Raw genomic sequence first — 16,359 nt, 5'->3', positions numbered from 1 at the left:
TCTTTTCCGGGGAATTGCTTTTCGAGAACCGAGTTGCGTTTCAAGCGTCGAGACTTTGAAGGTAACGATTTTCATGTTATGATCTCTAAGTATTTGTTTCCAGGTGTACTTCCTCTTAGTCAGGGAGTAGGAGCAGAGGAAGGCATGAGCCTCTACAGGAGAAAGCGCTCTAAAAAACTAGAGCCAAATAAGCCCAAGGGTTTCGTACCCAAGTTTGGGAAGCAAATCCACGGATCAAAGAGAGGTAGACTCTCGAGATGTGATCCGGAAGTTGAAATTCCCAAGGGAAGGACTTCGTGTCCAGAAAGCAGTTATTCTGCAGGAAGAGGACTATGGAACAGAGTCAGAAAAGAGTTGCAGGGATGCCCCGAGTCTGGAAGGTGAGATCCAGAGGCGAGAAACTTGATTCTCAAGGAATTGGAATAAGGAACAGAAGTTCCTTGGAATAGGGTTTTGCCCTAGGAATAGGAAGCCAAGGCTTCCGGGAACCATCGAGTCTTATTCTTGAACGAACGTGGTAATACGTTCGGTTCAAGTGCTTGTATAGACTTCTCCTCAGTAATAAAGATACTTTTACAGGGAGGGGGGGACCAGCCCATTTTCTGGTCCCAGTACTCTCTCTCTCTCTCTCTCTCTCTCTCTCTATATATATATATATATATATATATATCCTCTGGCTTCAATATTAAGTGATACGAATATATTTTATATTGCTATGCGCTCTTGTTTGTGACAGTGGTATCAGAGCATGGTCTCCTCTCTTTCGCTGTAAAGGAGGACAACTCTGGGAAGACACGGGAAGAAGCCATGACAAGCCAAGAGAGAAGTAAGCAGACGGAACTCTAAGTCTTGCAAGGTAAAGCTTGCAGAGTTGGGAAAATTTTAATACCCTCAAGAGTAACAACGCAAGATTATGCGCAAGGACAGAGACGTAGATTGATTTCTAGGAGGATTATTCTTCTCGGGATTGAGAAGGCGAAAGTGAGTTAACAGATTCTTGGATGAGGAAACTTCCGATCCATTGGAAAGATGCTGATAACGAGTTCTTACATGGCTCGTAAGTTTGATGATTGGTGAAGGACATCCTCGAGGTATTAGAGGATGGACATGAACCGGTAAGGTAAGTATTAAAATTATAGAATTTTTGTTTAATTTAATTTTTAAGTTCTTTTTTGAGAAAGGACTAGCTCAACTCACCATTGAGCAAGATTTGGAATTTTTCCGGTTTCTCCCCGACAGTTCAGTTGGACCTCTACAGTTGAGGACAATTGTTTATAAGTGAGAGGGGTGTTGCTAAATTGGCTTTATCTGACAGAAAAATAATTCTAAATCAATGGTTGGATTTAGAAGTGAGAGGGTTTTCTCGCTTGGGACACCATGAAAAATAATTCTAAATGAATTATTGGAATTTTAAGTGAGGGTTTTTCTCGTTGGAGACATTCGAGTACAGAGTATTCCTAGTGCGTCGTTCGGAGTAATGACAGGAGCACTGTGAACGGGAATATCTGTAAGGCCACCAGAAACGGGTACTTCTGATGCGTCACATCGGATGGGTGACAAGGAGCATCGGGAAGAAGTATCTGACCATCCGGAAACGGACATCTCTGATGCATCATAAGATGGGTGACATAGAGCATCGCGAAGGAGATAGTATCATAAGTTCGGTAGGAAAGGACAAGGTGGTGGGTAATCTTGATGCGTCACAAGGTGGGTGACGGGTGCATCGGAAAGGGAATATCCATAGTCAGGAGGAAATTCCGAACTGTGTTGGAATTGTGCACAAGGAAAAGCAAGCACTTGAATGAAGATGGATTCAGAGGAAACTTTGAGGAAAATCAGATGCTTTCTAAGAAAGCGGAATTGCTTTTTGGGAGTTGATGCTTTCTCGCGAGGAAGTCTATGTCTGCATTGCAACTGTGCATGTGATTGCATCCAGAGACGCTTGGAAAGTGCTGCGAAAGCATTGTTTTTAACTTATAAGATTTTATTGAGTTTTTCGACAGATTCGGACCATTTTTAAAGGTGACCTGCCGCCCACTTAATAAGTGGGCAATCTATGATTAAATAAAGCACTATAAACCAGCCAACGATTTTTCTCTCTTTTTGTGGCAAAACAGCGCCAAAAAAAAAACAAGAAAAACAAAAAAACAAAAACAAAAACAAAAGTAAAAAGGGCCGCGATCTCTACGTGAGCAGCTATTCGTGCCGTGGGCCAGGAGCTATAAAAGCATCACATGCCCTCACTCAAAGGAGGAGATCAGTTCTTGCAAGAAGAAGATGCTGCTGCAGATTTCATCCGCAAAGAAGACATTGCCGGTGATGCCCATGGCTGTCCCAAGTGTACCAGATGTTGCCAAGACCCAGTGCGCGAGTTCCATCGCAAAGAAGTGCCTACAGAGCGTGCTTCCATCGCGACATATTGCTGTTTTTCTCTGTTTTCAGCCCATAAACGTCGTAGACGAGGCTGATTTACGAGAAGGAACCCGAGAACACCCCTCTTTTGTGTGTAGGATTGGAAGAGAGCATTTTCTATGTAGAGATCTTTTCCGGGGAATTGCTTTTCGAGAACCGAGTTGCGTTTCAAGCGTCGAGACTTTGAAGGTAACGATTTTCATGTTATGATCTCTAAGTATTTGTTTCCAGGTGTACTTCCTCTTAGTCAGGGAGTAGGAGCAGAGGAAGGCATGAGCCTCTACAGGAGAAAGCGCTCTAAAAAACTAGAGCCAAATAAGCCCAAGGGTTTCGTACCCAAGTTTGGGAAGCAAATCCACGGATCAAAGAGAGGTAGACTCTCGAGATGTGATCCGGAAGTTGAAATTCCCAAGGGAAGGACTTCGTGTCCAGGAAAGCAGAGTTATTCTGCAGGAAGAGAACTCTGGAACAGAGTCGAAAAAGAGTTGCAGGGATGCCATGCCCTGTATCTGGAAGGTGATATCCAGAGGCGAGAACCTTGATTCTCCAAGAATTGGAATAAGGAACGGAAGTTCCTTGAAGAGGCAGCAGCTGAAGTTCACAACTTGCAGTGCTTCTCCTCAACAGACCGATAGAGAGCCTAGTGTTTTCAGCCAACAAGACAGTATGTGCCTAGTAAAGCTAACCCTGTTGCAAATGCGTTAAGTCGCAAAGGACAGATCTTGGCTGTTGAGTCAAGATCCACAGTTTCTATTCAGGGTGTCTCTTTCGACAACATGAAGAATCAGTATGCAAATTCCAAGTTTGGTGAGCAATGGTTGCAGGCTCTTGCTACCCAAGGGCCCAGCAACTATCTCATTCGTGAAGGTTTGTTGTATTTTCGTCACCGTCTATGTGTGTTGCCCTCTCTCAAGATGTCACGTGTGCACTTCACTTATGCCACGTGGACACGCTTCTGCCATAGTCTAGCGTCAGTCTTAGCGTAGGACCTAGCCTGGCACTTTGTGAGCCTCTAGCAGGATGTGCATGCCCAGGCCACTCATAGTTGCATACCCTCTCTTACATTACAGTCATTTCAGCATGAGCATTTTCCAAAGTAGAACCCTTTTTGCCAAAGTACACATTTTTCACTTATTATTTAATAAGTGACTTTTGTTGGAAAAGTTGGGCAAATTGCTAAAGGGCTATAAAAGAAACCATTAGGCACTCAGTAGAAGCAAAAGAAGCAGGACACAGAAGGGCAGGCACCCACATGTCCCAGCGTTTTCTCAAGATCCGCCCAACGTTTTCAGCCTCAAGCAATCAACATTTTCAGTCACTACCACCAGCGTTTTCAGTTCCCAGTCTTAGCCTTACGAGAACCCACATCCTCTGGTTGCAGATCCTTGCGAGATACCCCATCTAGTACCAGATCAACCTAGCGTTTTTAGAATTCAGCAGATCAGCTTGGCGATTTCAGATTCCAGTCCCAACGTTTTTGCATTTCAGCCCGAGTCCGGTGAAGCAGTTGCAGATCCAGGCCGCAGTACTGCCATAGTAGCAAATCCCCAGCAAAACATCTAGCATTTTTCATTTTCAGCCTTGATGCCGTCGTCGTCGACATCATCATCATCATAGATCCCTATCTTGACGACGACACCTCCGTCATCGTCATTGTCATCGTCATCGCACATCCCTATCTTAACGGCAATACCTTCGTCATCGTCATCGCAGTCCTGGACTTGACGACGACACCATGGTCGTCATTGTAACAGCCACCATCGTCATTGTCGTCGTCGTCGTCGTCGACATCATCGTCCTTGACATAGACCAACAATACCCGTCGTCGACATCACCGTCTTCGACACAAAACCGTCAAAAAGTAAAAGCCCCTAGGGGTAGGCAGCAGGGTCTCTTGATGTCGTTGCCTATTCTCGAAGGACCTTTTCAAGATATCTCTATGGATTTTGTCACTAATCTTCCACCTAGTTTGCATGCAAGGAACACACAATGCTTGACAATCATTGATCGTTTCAACAAATTTTGTACGTTAATTCCTTGTAAGGCCACAATCACTGCACAAGATGTAGCACGGTTGTTCCTTAAGCATTGGTACCTCCTCTGTGGTTTGCCAAAGTCAATCGTTTCAGATAGAGATGTTAAGTTCACGTCAAATTTTTGGCAAGGTGGCTTTGAAAATTTTGGCACAATGTTAAATTTTTCATCTGCTTTTCATCCACAATCAGATGGTCAAACAAAAATTCACAATCAATTGGCTTTTGATGTTTTAAAGTCTTATGTGCATAATCAACAGTCTCATTGGGAGTTCCATTTCCCGTTGGTCCAAGCAATTTTGAATGACTCTTATTCCTCTACCATTGGTAGAACTCCGTATGAGGCAGAGCATTTGGCCGTCTGTTCCAGTCTTTTGACTCGTTCGGTCAATCTTATTGCCTGATGCCAATGCTGAAAGTCAATCATTGGATGAGATTACTGAGAGGGTGAAGCTTCGGCTAAGCAAGACTCAGAAGTCTTATTCACAGCAGGCTAACAAGCATCGTCAAGATGTTACTATCAAGGAAGGGGATTGAGTCTATTTGAGAATCATGAAGCAACGTCTTAACCAAGTCGGGAAGAAGTGTCCTAAGTTGTCTTTCAGAATGTATGGACCATTTCCTGTCATTAAAAAGATCAATGAGGTTTCTATGAAATTGCAGTTGTCTAACTCATGATCAATGCACAACATTTTCCATGTTTCTCGGTTGAAAGTGTTTCAAGGTACACTTCCAAAGGACATTTCCAAAGAAGAAGAACTAGAAATCATAGATGAAGCCGAAGTCATGGAACCGGAGCAAGTCTTGTTGCATCGGTTTCGCCATGGTTCAAAGAAACAAGTGCGACAGTACTTTTTGAAGTTCAAGGATCGAGGAACCCACGAAGTCGTGTGGGTTGACGAAGACTTTTTCAAAGACTACCCAAAGTTGTTGGCAGACTACAAGGCAGTTCGGTACCAGTACCTCACTTTAAAACAGAGGGGATGTCACGTGCACACCTAACCCTATGTGCATGTGGACCATAATTACCCGGAACGCGGAACGCGGAACGCGGAACGGCGACGGGCCTCCCTGCGGAACGGGGGAACGGCAAGGGGTCCGGAACGAGGACGGCGCAGAACGGGAGGCATAAAAAACACCCAAATAATGAAATTTTTAGCATTATGTGTTTGAATACAAGTAGTACTAGAGTCCTTTGACTCTAATACCCACAAGAAACACGATTTGAAGACCATTCAACCTTATTATGACTTGATTGTGATGGGCGGCGTCGCGGTCATAGTACATACAATGTACACAACAGACACAATGCCCATACACAATAACACATGCAAGTACAGATTAGAGCTCTCAAATAATTGCAAGGGGTAGAAGAAGTGGCCATGGATTATCCGAGAAATAGAGAGAGAGCTTGATCCTGAGGGTTTGAGAGAGAGCACTGGAGAGAGAGGCTTCACTCCTTGAGAACCTGAGAGAGTGGATTCACTTCTTGAGACCAAGGGAGACAGAGCTTGAGGGCAAGCCCAAGGGGGAGAGCTTGAGAGCCTGAGGATAGAGCTTGAGAGCAAGGGAGAGAGAGCTTGAGAGCTTGAGGGTAAAGCTTGAGAGCAAGGGACAGAGAGAGCCTTGAGGCTTGTTGCAATTGTGAAGGAAAGGGGTGAGGGGGGAGCATTTTATAAGGGTTGCCAAGAAACAAACCCCCCCCCCCCCCCCCCCCCCCCCCCAGAATCTAAATCGTTGTGACCATTGGAGCTTGGGGATATCTGCCCATTTTCTGCCGTTCCGGCCTGTTTCACCCCGTTCTGGTCCAAACGTTTCGGTACCAACTTGTCATCCAGAACACCCTGGCGTTCCGCGACGTTCTTTGCAACTCTAACCGGCCGGAACATCATTTCGGCGTTCCAGACCCGTGAAAAGTTGGAACGCGTTCCCTGGTAACTATGATGTGGACAAGCTATTCAAGGTCTAGGGTTCAAGTTAGCCTAGGGAGTGTTCTGGTACCCTTGTTGTCATGGATGCTTGAGAGTTAGTCGCTGCCTGCATCATCGCCTACATCATCGCTAGAAGGCTCTAGAAGAATCTAGAAGGATCTAGAAGATTCTAGAAGTTTCTAGAAACATGGAGAAGATTCCGGAAGAATCTAGAAGTTTCTGAAAAGCTCTAGAAAGTTGAAGAAGGATCTAGAAGGTTCTAGAAGAGCTAAAAGGATCAAGAAGTTTCGAGAAGCTTGGAGAAGATTCCGGAAGAATCTAGAAGTTTCTCGAAAGCTCTAGAAAGTTGAAGGATCCAGAAGGTTCTAGACGAACTAGAAGGATCAAGAAGGTTCTACAAGATTCTAACCTCCCCAAGAAGAACCTAGAAAGTCCTAACCTCCTCAAGCATTAGTATAAATAGGGGTCTTGGGACACAAGCCCCTCAGTCTTGCCAACACCAGTTGTTAGGCTCCTATGAGGAAAGCCCTCTTCTAGTTCTTGTCTTATGTTCAAGTCTTGTCCTTGCAATCAAGCCTTGTCTTGTACTCAAGTCATGTAATCCAAGTTTTGTATCTAGCTCTCTTAATAAAGTATTAAGTCTTATAATCAAGATTAAGCTTATCATCAAGTGCCAAGTCCTACATTGTGAGCACCTCCTCTTGCTCTCTTCTAGCTCTATACGCGCTCATAACAGTTTGGCAAGACTGCCATCTCTTAATCTTCTCAAGCCATCATGGAGCCGACGATGGAAGGTGTCATCAACGCATTGCAAAGCATCCAAGCTCAGTTACAAGAACTTCGCGAGAGTAACGCTCAACTTCAAGCAGGGCAACCCCTAATCTTGGGACGGGTGTTGCAAAATCCTCAACATCAAATTCAAGAGCTTCAAGAGACAAGCACACATCAAGCACAAGCTGCAAGATCTACATAAGAAGGAGCCGAAGGTTAGCATGCCTGAAAAATTTGATGGGACTAGATCAAAGTTTGGAGGTTTTCTCCAACAAGTGCGCCTCTTCATTCGAATGCAACGAGAGTGGTATCCTTATTGGGACCCTCCTCTCGGGTATGGCTCTCTCTTGGTTTGCTCCCTTACTTGAAAAAGAATCTCCTCTTCTTTATGACTTTGAAGCTTTTGTGCGGGAGTTCTCTGCAACCTTTGGGGATACTGATAGAGCAAGGGTTGTTGAAACCAAACTTAGAAATCTCCGCCAAGGATCGAGACTTGCATCCGTCTATGCATCCGAATTTCAACAGCTCACTTGTGATCTGACTTGGCATGAGGAATATTTCATTAGCCAATTTCAGTGGGGATTAAAGGATGACGTAAAAGATCTTTTATTGACTATGCCAAAGGTTCACACACTAAGCGAGTTCATCTCTCAAGCAATAGAATGTGATAATCGACTATTTGAGAGGAGATAAGAGAGGCGTCTTGGGGCACCATTGCGACCCCAAACAGAAGTGACACATACTGGCTACACACCTCAACAGGGCCATGAATCAAGCATTGAGCCCATGCAAATTGATTCAGCACGGTTTCAACCTCTCTCAGCCCAGGAGAAGCAAAGGCGACGCATTAATGGCTTATGTATGTATTGTGGAGAGCAGGGGCACATGGTTCAACAGTGTCCAAGGAAGAGAAGGATGAAGGTTCATGGTGCAATGGCCTCAACGTGTTCGGAAAACACGGACGTCCAACCCCAATAGAGACCGACCGATTGGACAAAAGACAAGCAAAAAAAGGTCTCTTTCTTCCCGTTGATTCCACTTCAAGTTTTGTGTTGCCAATCAAGATCCATATGCCGGGTAGGCACATGGATTGTGAAGCATTACTAGATTCAGGCGCAACGGGGTGCTTCATGGACAAAGAATTTGCAAAAGAACAAGGCATACCACTTGTGGAGAAGTCTAATCCAGCAACTGTAGAAGTCATTGATGGTCGTCCCCTCGCTTCAGCGGATGTCACGTATGAAACTCGCCCCATAGAAGTAACATTGCAGGAGCATGTTTCGAGAATAGCGTTCAATATTATACAAAGCCCAAGCAGTCCAATTGTTATTGGGCTACCGTGGCTTGAATTACATAATCCTAACATCGATTGGAGGGTTCGGAGAATTGAACCACGAAAAGTCCAAAAAAAGAAGGGAAGGCATAATAGGCCTATATATCTTGGAGCCAAGGTCTTCATGCGTGCAGCCAAAAAGTATCCAACTTTCCTGATATTTGCAAAACCAACCGACACGTCGACAACAAAAATCATGGAGGCATTGCCACATCAATATCAAGATTACAATGATGTTTTTGAGAAGAAGAATGCAGACCTCTTACCGCAGCATCGACCCTATGATTGTGCTATAGAGCTTTAGGAGGGAACCCAACCCCCTTTTGGCCCAATATACAAGCTATCTCAAGATGAATTGGTAGAATTACGGAAAAATATTGATGAGAATCTTGCTAAGGGGTTCATACGGCATTCAAAGTCCCCAGCAAGAGCTCCAATACTCTTTGTAAAAAAGGACGGAACTCTCCGGATGTGCGTGGACTATAGGGGCCTAAACAAGATCACCGTCAAGAATCGCTATCCTCTTCCCTTGATCCCAAAGCTTCTTGAGCGCCTTGGCAAAGCAAGAATATTTACAAAAATAGATCTTCGTGGTGCTTACAACCTAGTCGGAATCAAAGAAAGTGATGAATGGAAAACAGCCTTTCGGACAAGGTATGGCCACTTTGAATATACCGTCATGCCATTTGGTCTCACAAATGCCCCAGCTGTTTTCCAACATTTGATGAACGATACTCTCGGGAGTATTTGGATTATTTTGTGGTAATATATTTGGATGATATCTTGATATTTTCCAAGGATCAAGAAGAGCATGAGCACCATGTACGATTAGTGCTTGAAAAGCTTCGTGCATCAACGTCATATGCAAAGTTGGAGAAGTGAGTGCTCTTTTCATCAATCTAAGGTGGAATTTCTTGGTTATGTAATTTCTGAAAAGGGAATCTCCATGGATCCAAAGAAGGTTCAAACCATCCTTGATTGGGAGACACCGACCTCGGTAAGAGATGTTCAATGTTTCCTCGGATTTGCAAATTGTTTTCGTATCTTTATACAGGGGTACTCCGAGGTGGTTACAACACTCACAAGGTTGGCAGGAAATAATAAGTTTGTCTGGGACTCAGAGGCCGCAAAAGCATTTCAGACTCTCAAGCAAGCTTTCACGACCGCACCCATTCTAATTCACGCAGATCCTACAAAGCCTTTCATCCTAGAAACAGACGCTTCACATTTTGCCCTTGGCGCTATTCTATCCCAAGTAGGAGAGGATGGTCAAGTACATCCAGTGGCTTTTCATTCCCGCAAGTTCTCAGCTGTGCAGAAATCAATTATGAAATCCATGACAAAGAGCTCTTAGCAATCATCGACTCCTTTGACACTTGGCGTCACCTACTTGAAGGAGCTCCTCATAAGATCACTGTCTATACAGATCACAAGAATTTGGAATACTTCATGACATCCCGCGTCTTGAATCGTCGCCAAGCCAGGTGGAGTGGTATCCTATCAAGGTTTGATTTTCTTATCTCTTATAGACCTGGCCGTCAACAAGCTAAGCCAAATGCCTTATCAAGAAGGTCCTACCTTGCACCTAGAGAAGGCGACGCAGCATTTGATCAACAAGAGTTAGTGATTTTGAAACCTGAGCAGCTTAAGCTAAACGCCACCATGAGCCAAGCTCCTGAAGATTCTACTTTTCTTTCTAAGGTGAAGACGTAAATTGCCAAAGACCCACTTGCTCAGAATATTAGACAACAACTACAAGGACAAGAGGTTAATGAGGATTTTCAAGAAATTGATGGACTAATTTACTATAAGGGTCTTCTCTATATTCCACCAGGACCAACACGCTTGGAGGTACTTCAGCAACGGCATGATCTTCCACCAGCAGGGCATTTTGGGGTTAATAAAACAATTGAGCTTCTCTCCTGCGACTTTTGGTGGCCTCAAATGTGGAAGCTTGTCAAGGAGTATGTAGGCACTAGTGACACTTGCAATAGATCAAAGGCCCCTCGTCATCGTCCTCATGGGTTACTCCATCCCTTGCCCATTCCAACCAAACCATGGTCATCCATCTCCATGGATTTATTGTAGAGCTACCCTTGTCACGAGGATTTGACTCCATTTTAGTAGTCGTGGATTGGTTTACAAAAATGGCACACTTCATTCCAACCACTAAAACCATCACCAGCAAAGGTACGGCCAAACTCTTTCTACAACATATCTATCGTTATCACGGATTACCGGATGACAGTTTTTGATCGAGGCCCACAATTCATCTCTAGCTTTTGGAAAAGCTTATTCAAGCTACTCGGAGTACAAATCAACCTCTCCTCAGCCAATCATCCACACAGTGATGGACAAACAGAGAGAGTAAATCAAGTTTTGGAACAGTATCTCCGTTGTACTATCAATTATCACCAAGATAATTGGGTCGAGCTCCTACCGCTAGCAGAATTCTCCTATAATAACAGTTTTCATGCCTCCACCCGTCACACTCCATTCTTTGCTAATTATGGTCAACATCCCAAACAAGATATCCACAGACACTATCAAGTCAAGAATCCAGCTACTATTCATCTTACACAACAATTATCTGCAATTCACAAAGAACTTACGATTCATATCAAAGAAGCTCAATCCAAGTATAAGGAAAGTACAGATCTATATCGCATGCAGCATCCAAAATACAAAGAAGGGAATAAAGTGTGGCTCCTCCGACGTGATCTGCGTTCATCTCGTCCCTGTCAAAAGCTTGATTATCGAAGGCTTGGCCCGTTTAAAATTATCCGTCAAGTCAATCCAGTCACCTATCGACTCCGATTGTCCTCATCCATGAAAATCCATCCGGTCTTTCATGTCTCAGTCCTAGAACCTGGTCACACATCTAAGATCCCAAGAAGAGCCCTACAACCATCTCCTCCGGTTGAGATTCAAGGACATGACAAATATGAGGTCGAGAAAGTCCTAGATTCTCGAGTTTCGCGTGGCAGGTTACAGTACTTGGTGCATTGGAAAGGCTATGATGTTAGTGAACGAACCCGAGAACCAGCACACAATCTACAACATGCATCTCTCAAAGTCCAAGAGTTCCATCAACAACATCCATGGAAGCCCAACTCAAGGAACACCACAACTCCTCCTGGAACTCGTCACTATAGGAGGGGGTAATGTCATGGATGCTTGAGAGTCAGTCGTTGCCTGCATCGTCGCCTGCATCATCGCTAGAAAGGCTCAAGAAGAATCTAGAACGATCTAGAAGTTTCTAGAAACATGGAGAAGATTCCGAAAGAATCTAGAAGTTTCTCGAAAGCTCTAGAAAGTTGAAGGATCTAGAAGGTTCTAGAATAACTAGAAGGATCAAGAAGTTTCTAGAAGCTTGGAGAAGATTCCGGAAGAATCTAGAAGTTTCTGGAAAGCTCTAGAAAGTTGAAGAAGGATCCAGAAGGTTCTAGAAGAACTAGAAGGATCAAGAAGGTTGTACAAGATTCTAACCTCCCCAAGAAGAACCTAGAAAGTCCTAACCTCCTCAAGTAACCTCTTCAAGCATTAGTATAAATAGGGGTCTTGAGCCACAAGCCCCTCAGTCTTGCCAACACCAGTTGTGAGGCTCCTATGAGGAAAGCCCTCTTCTAGTTCTTGTCTTATGTTCAAGTCTTGTCTTTGCAATCAAGCCTTGTCTTGTACTCAAGTCATGTAATCCAAGTTTTGTATCTAGCTCTCTTAATAAAGTATTAAGTCTTATAATCAAGATTAAGCTTATCATCAAGTCCCAAGTCCTTCTACATTGTGAGCACCTCCTCTTGCTCTCTTCTAGCTCTATACGCGCTCATAACACTTGTGAGCCTGTGCGCAGGCCGTGCATGTCCAGGCACTTAAGAGTAGTTGCATATCCTCTGATTGCACAACCCAGTATCACCCAACATTTGCATTGCCTAAGCAGTACACCCAAATTCCAAGACAGTTTGGGGGCAGTTCACTTGCAGGCATTTTTATGATTTTATTTATTTGATTTATCCATTTCCAAGGTTGTGGGGCTGTAGGGGGACTGCTCGACCCAGCCAGATGGACCTTTATAAGCAGAGAGGGGGCGCTCACTACAAGCAAAAGAGGCAACAAAAGAAGTTCACAACTTGTAGTGCTTCTCCTCAGCAAACCGGTAGAGAGCCTAGCGTTTTCAGCTAACAAGACACCTGGCGTTTTTGGATCTCCCAGATCAGCCAGAGTTTTCATATCCCAGCACTTCGCATTTTTGCAGGCTTGCAGATCAGACTAGCGTTTTGCAGACTTGCAGAATTGCCAAGCGTTTTCGGTCTCCAGCATTCATACCCAGCAGAACTTGCCAACGTTTTTGGTTTTCAGCCATCGACACTTGCAGATCAGCCCATAGCTTCGCAGATCTCACCCTTCACGTAGCAGATCCGCATCAGCCCTTCAGTTCAGTCAGCGTTTTCCAAATCAGCCAGCAGATTTCAGATTTCATTTCTTATCGTCGCCGTCATCACCACCGTCGTCGTCGCCGACACGCAATAGATCAGCCCTTTCAGATTTCAGCATATCAGCCCTTACGTTTTCAGTTTTCAGCCCGTCCTCGTCATCGCCATCATTGTCGTCGACATCGTCGGCAAGTCCATTGCATATAGACTATTGTACAAGATTTGTGCAATCTATAGCATAGACCTCTCACCATAGAGGGGGGGGCCCTTCGAGGAGGGTTTGAGAACCGTCTGGTGTCGTATGCTTCTCTCTCTCTCTCTCTCTCATCCTGAGCACTATCAACATTCACTTTCGCTGCACCTTACAGATGACATGGCATCGCCTATGGAATGAGTTGAACACTTATGACAGCTATTCCAGGTTGGTAGTTAGTGTTAGTTCATATCAGTTTGTAACTTTAGATCAGACAGGACCGGAACTGAAACATGAGACTGGAACTCGAAATAACACAACACTAAAACTGGAAATGAAAATGACACCGGAACTCGAAACTGAAACTGGAATGTACTTAGATCAGTACATACCAGTACAACAATGAGAGCCATGTCACAAATCAATGACGTGGCAGCCTGCAGGGGAGCAGCAGATACACACACACACAATTTCTCTGGCCAGCTCCCGGACATGGCAAAAATTCAGCGCTAGGGCTGACGTGGCATGTTGTACAGCAGTCCCCGCGATTCACAGAAGCTGTACGGACTGACACGTGGCTGAGCGTACGGAAAGCAAAGTTTTTTTGCGTTTTGCGTCGGCTGTTTTGGCTACGTAGGTTCATTGCTTTATTTTACGCGAGAGAGAGAGAGAGAGAGAGAGAGAGAGAGAGAGAGAGAGCCTGAATGCTTTATTTTTACAAGGCTTTTAAATTTTACCAGCTTTTGGGGCTCTCCTTTTGGCATCCCTTGTAAACTCTTTAAATACGTGGGTAGGCCTCCCACTCTGTAGAGCATCTGGACGCAAAGTCTGAGAGTGAGCGCTTGCCTACTCTCTTGTACTTTGAACACAGATTAATATAAAAAGAAATACCGAAAGGGGCTTCAGTCTTTGGGGCCAATATCTCTAGGCACGGAACTCCGCCGGGCCAGTGTCGAATCAATTTTTGGGCTGTGAACTGTTTTGAAGTGAACTTTTGTGGCAGAATCTTGACTTGGAGTATCCAAGTCTATTACCGTGGTATCAGAGGACGGCCGATTTCTCTTCTACGAGAAATCCGATCCTTTTTACGCGACACTTATGGCTTCAGACAGAGATCAGTCGACTTCCTCTGCATCCGGAGATGCGTGAAGAGATCACAACGAAGATTGAGTACAGCCCGCCTACGCAGGCGGAGATCGAAGAGATGGAGCGTCGACGGTTGATCGGCGATGCAACAAAGATGATGCTTAATTTCGTGAAGGACCCGAAATTTGCAAAATATATGAGCCAGACCTCTTTCAATGAGGTGCACTCACAGTGGCCGCAGACCACAGAACACCCCTCAAACCGGCTCTCAAGAAACCTCCTACTCCTAGGATGTACACAGAGCAAGAATTAGAAGAGGTGGTTGATGCACAAATTGCTCAGCTTTTTGACGCGTAGAACAAAGATAATCAACGATTCATACAGACATCTCAGAAACTGTATACAACAAGCCACATTGCCTTTGGGCCTGCTTTGTAACCAGGTTATACTTGTCTTATAATCAACACCATTTGGGCGTTCTGAGGAGTTTTTCAAGTAGTAGAAATCGGCTCCTTTTCCTTGCCAAAAAAAAAGGGGGATTTATACGGCCACACAATCAGATACAAGACACGCTGACATGTTTGTCTATGTGCCATATGCACAGATATAGTTGAACGCACGCATGTGGCCTTATGCGTTGTACAGCCATAAGGGGCTGTGTTGAGTCCCGAGCAAAAAATTACACTCTTGGGTACTGTTCATCAGCACGAGTGCATGCAACGTGTGTGTGTCAAAACAGTAACTGGTGAGAATGGAAGGAAACACACAGGATTGCTTTGGCACGAGTAGCAGAAAAGAAACGAACCTTAGAACGCAGGAACGAGAGCTTGCCTTCGAGTCGAACGTAACGAAGTCGAGATCCTCGCTCGATGTGAACCAATTTATAAGGAAAGTCGAGCATAATCCTTTCTGTTTTACCGAGGGCCTCCCTCAGCAGTATCCAACACTGGATATTGAATGAATAAAGTATAAGCGGTGGGATTTACGGCGTTAAAGTGAAGCACATTTCTCGCGAAACTCAGATACCATTCAATTTGTCGTTGTTTACTTTTGTGATCCGTGTTTACTTTTTCCCCTGTTCGAGTTCATTTTATCAGCGAGTGCTTTCACCTTGGGGACAAGCAACCCCGCAACCCCGCGTGCGTGCACGTGGTTAAGGCATCGGACTGCCAAACAAGAGGTTTGAGTCTCTGGCCAGGGGATCGTAGATCAAGGTGTTGACTTTTTATCGCCCTGGGGTCATTAAGACCCCGTGCTAGATAGTGTTGAGGGTCGCCAAAATCATTTTGGGCCTCTGCCTACAAATCTTATTTTATTTTAGGAAAGATTACCAAAATACCCTCAAATTTCAAAAATTCTCAAAATACCCTTGTATTTATTTTGGTTGGATTGTTCAAGATTTTCTAATCTTTATTCCTTTTTTACAATCGAGATCCGTTTTCGAGTGCTTAGCATGTAATATGTCATAGATTACCTCACAAAAAAAGGCAATTATGTCTTTAAAAAACCAAGCAATTCATCTCCAAAGCCTACATAATCAACTCAAATTCTAGTTTTAGCATCCTGTATTGATAAACAATCGGTCTTCTTATGAAAAGCTACAAATTTTTTCATCTTTGGAGAAATTTCATCTCACTACCAGGGTAATTTGGGAATTTTGGAAAATCTGAAGGGCATTTTGGGAATTTATAACAAAATATTGGGATGTATTTTGGGAGTTTTTGAAATGGGAATTTCCACAAGTTAGAGGGGTATTTTGGTAAGCTTCCCTTTATTTTACTATTCTTCGATAGCTGCCATAGAAGTTTTTTATGGCGTCAAAGACCTTCACATTTTGGCCTCTCTATCACTGAAGTGTGGTCGAATTTCTTTGCGCAAGTTGATACTATGTATGAGCTTGAGGCTATAATGGGTTGGGTATTTGCACACCAAGTAATACATTCTCTCTTATGTGCCTTGAGCTTCTTCTCCATCTCCAAGTTGTGAGCGCATTCCTGCAATCCTAACTCCAACATAATCAAAATATTTCATTCTCTTTATTTTCTAGTTTCCATTGTTTCTCTGCTTTCATTTGCTTCAAGATCCCACATATGCGGCTAGTTTAATTTTCATAATAATTAGTGCTTCAAGATGCTTTCGGCAACATGTCTATCAAGAAGATCTATCATAG

General features: G+C 44.1%; 1 protein-coding gene across 1 annotated transcript in view; it reads right to left on the bottom strand.

The window, feature by feature from the left end:
- Positions 1-15,146, bottom strand: part of LOC147421235 (keratin-associated protein (DUF1218)) — a 40,508-nt gene extending 25,362 nt beyond the window's left edge. Inside the window, exon 1 of the mRNA XM_086504151.1 lies at positions 14,995-15,146. The gene's annotated coding sequence lies outside the window, so the exon portion shown is untranslated. The remainder of the gene's footprint in view (positions 1-14,994) is intronic.
- Positions 15,147-16,359: the final 1,213 nt, after the last annotated feature.

The sequence above is a fragment of the Adiantum capillus-veneris genome, chromosome 28 (genome assembly GCF_014529385.1).
Source record: "Adiantum capillus-veneris isolate H3 chromosome 28, ASM1452938v2, whole genome shotgun sequence".
In the NCBI taxonomy this organism is placed as follows: Eukaryota; Viridiplantae; Streptophyta; class Polypodiopsida; order Polypodiales; family Pteridaceae; genus Adiantum; species Adiantum capillus-veneris.
Note: the sequence above shows the minus strand (reverse complement) of the source record. Positions and strands in the feature narration are given on the sequence as shown.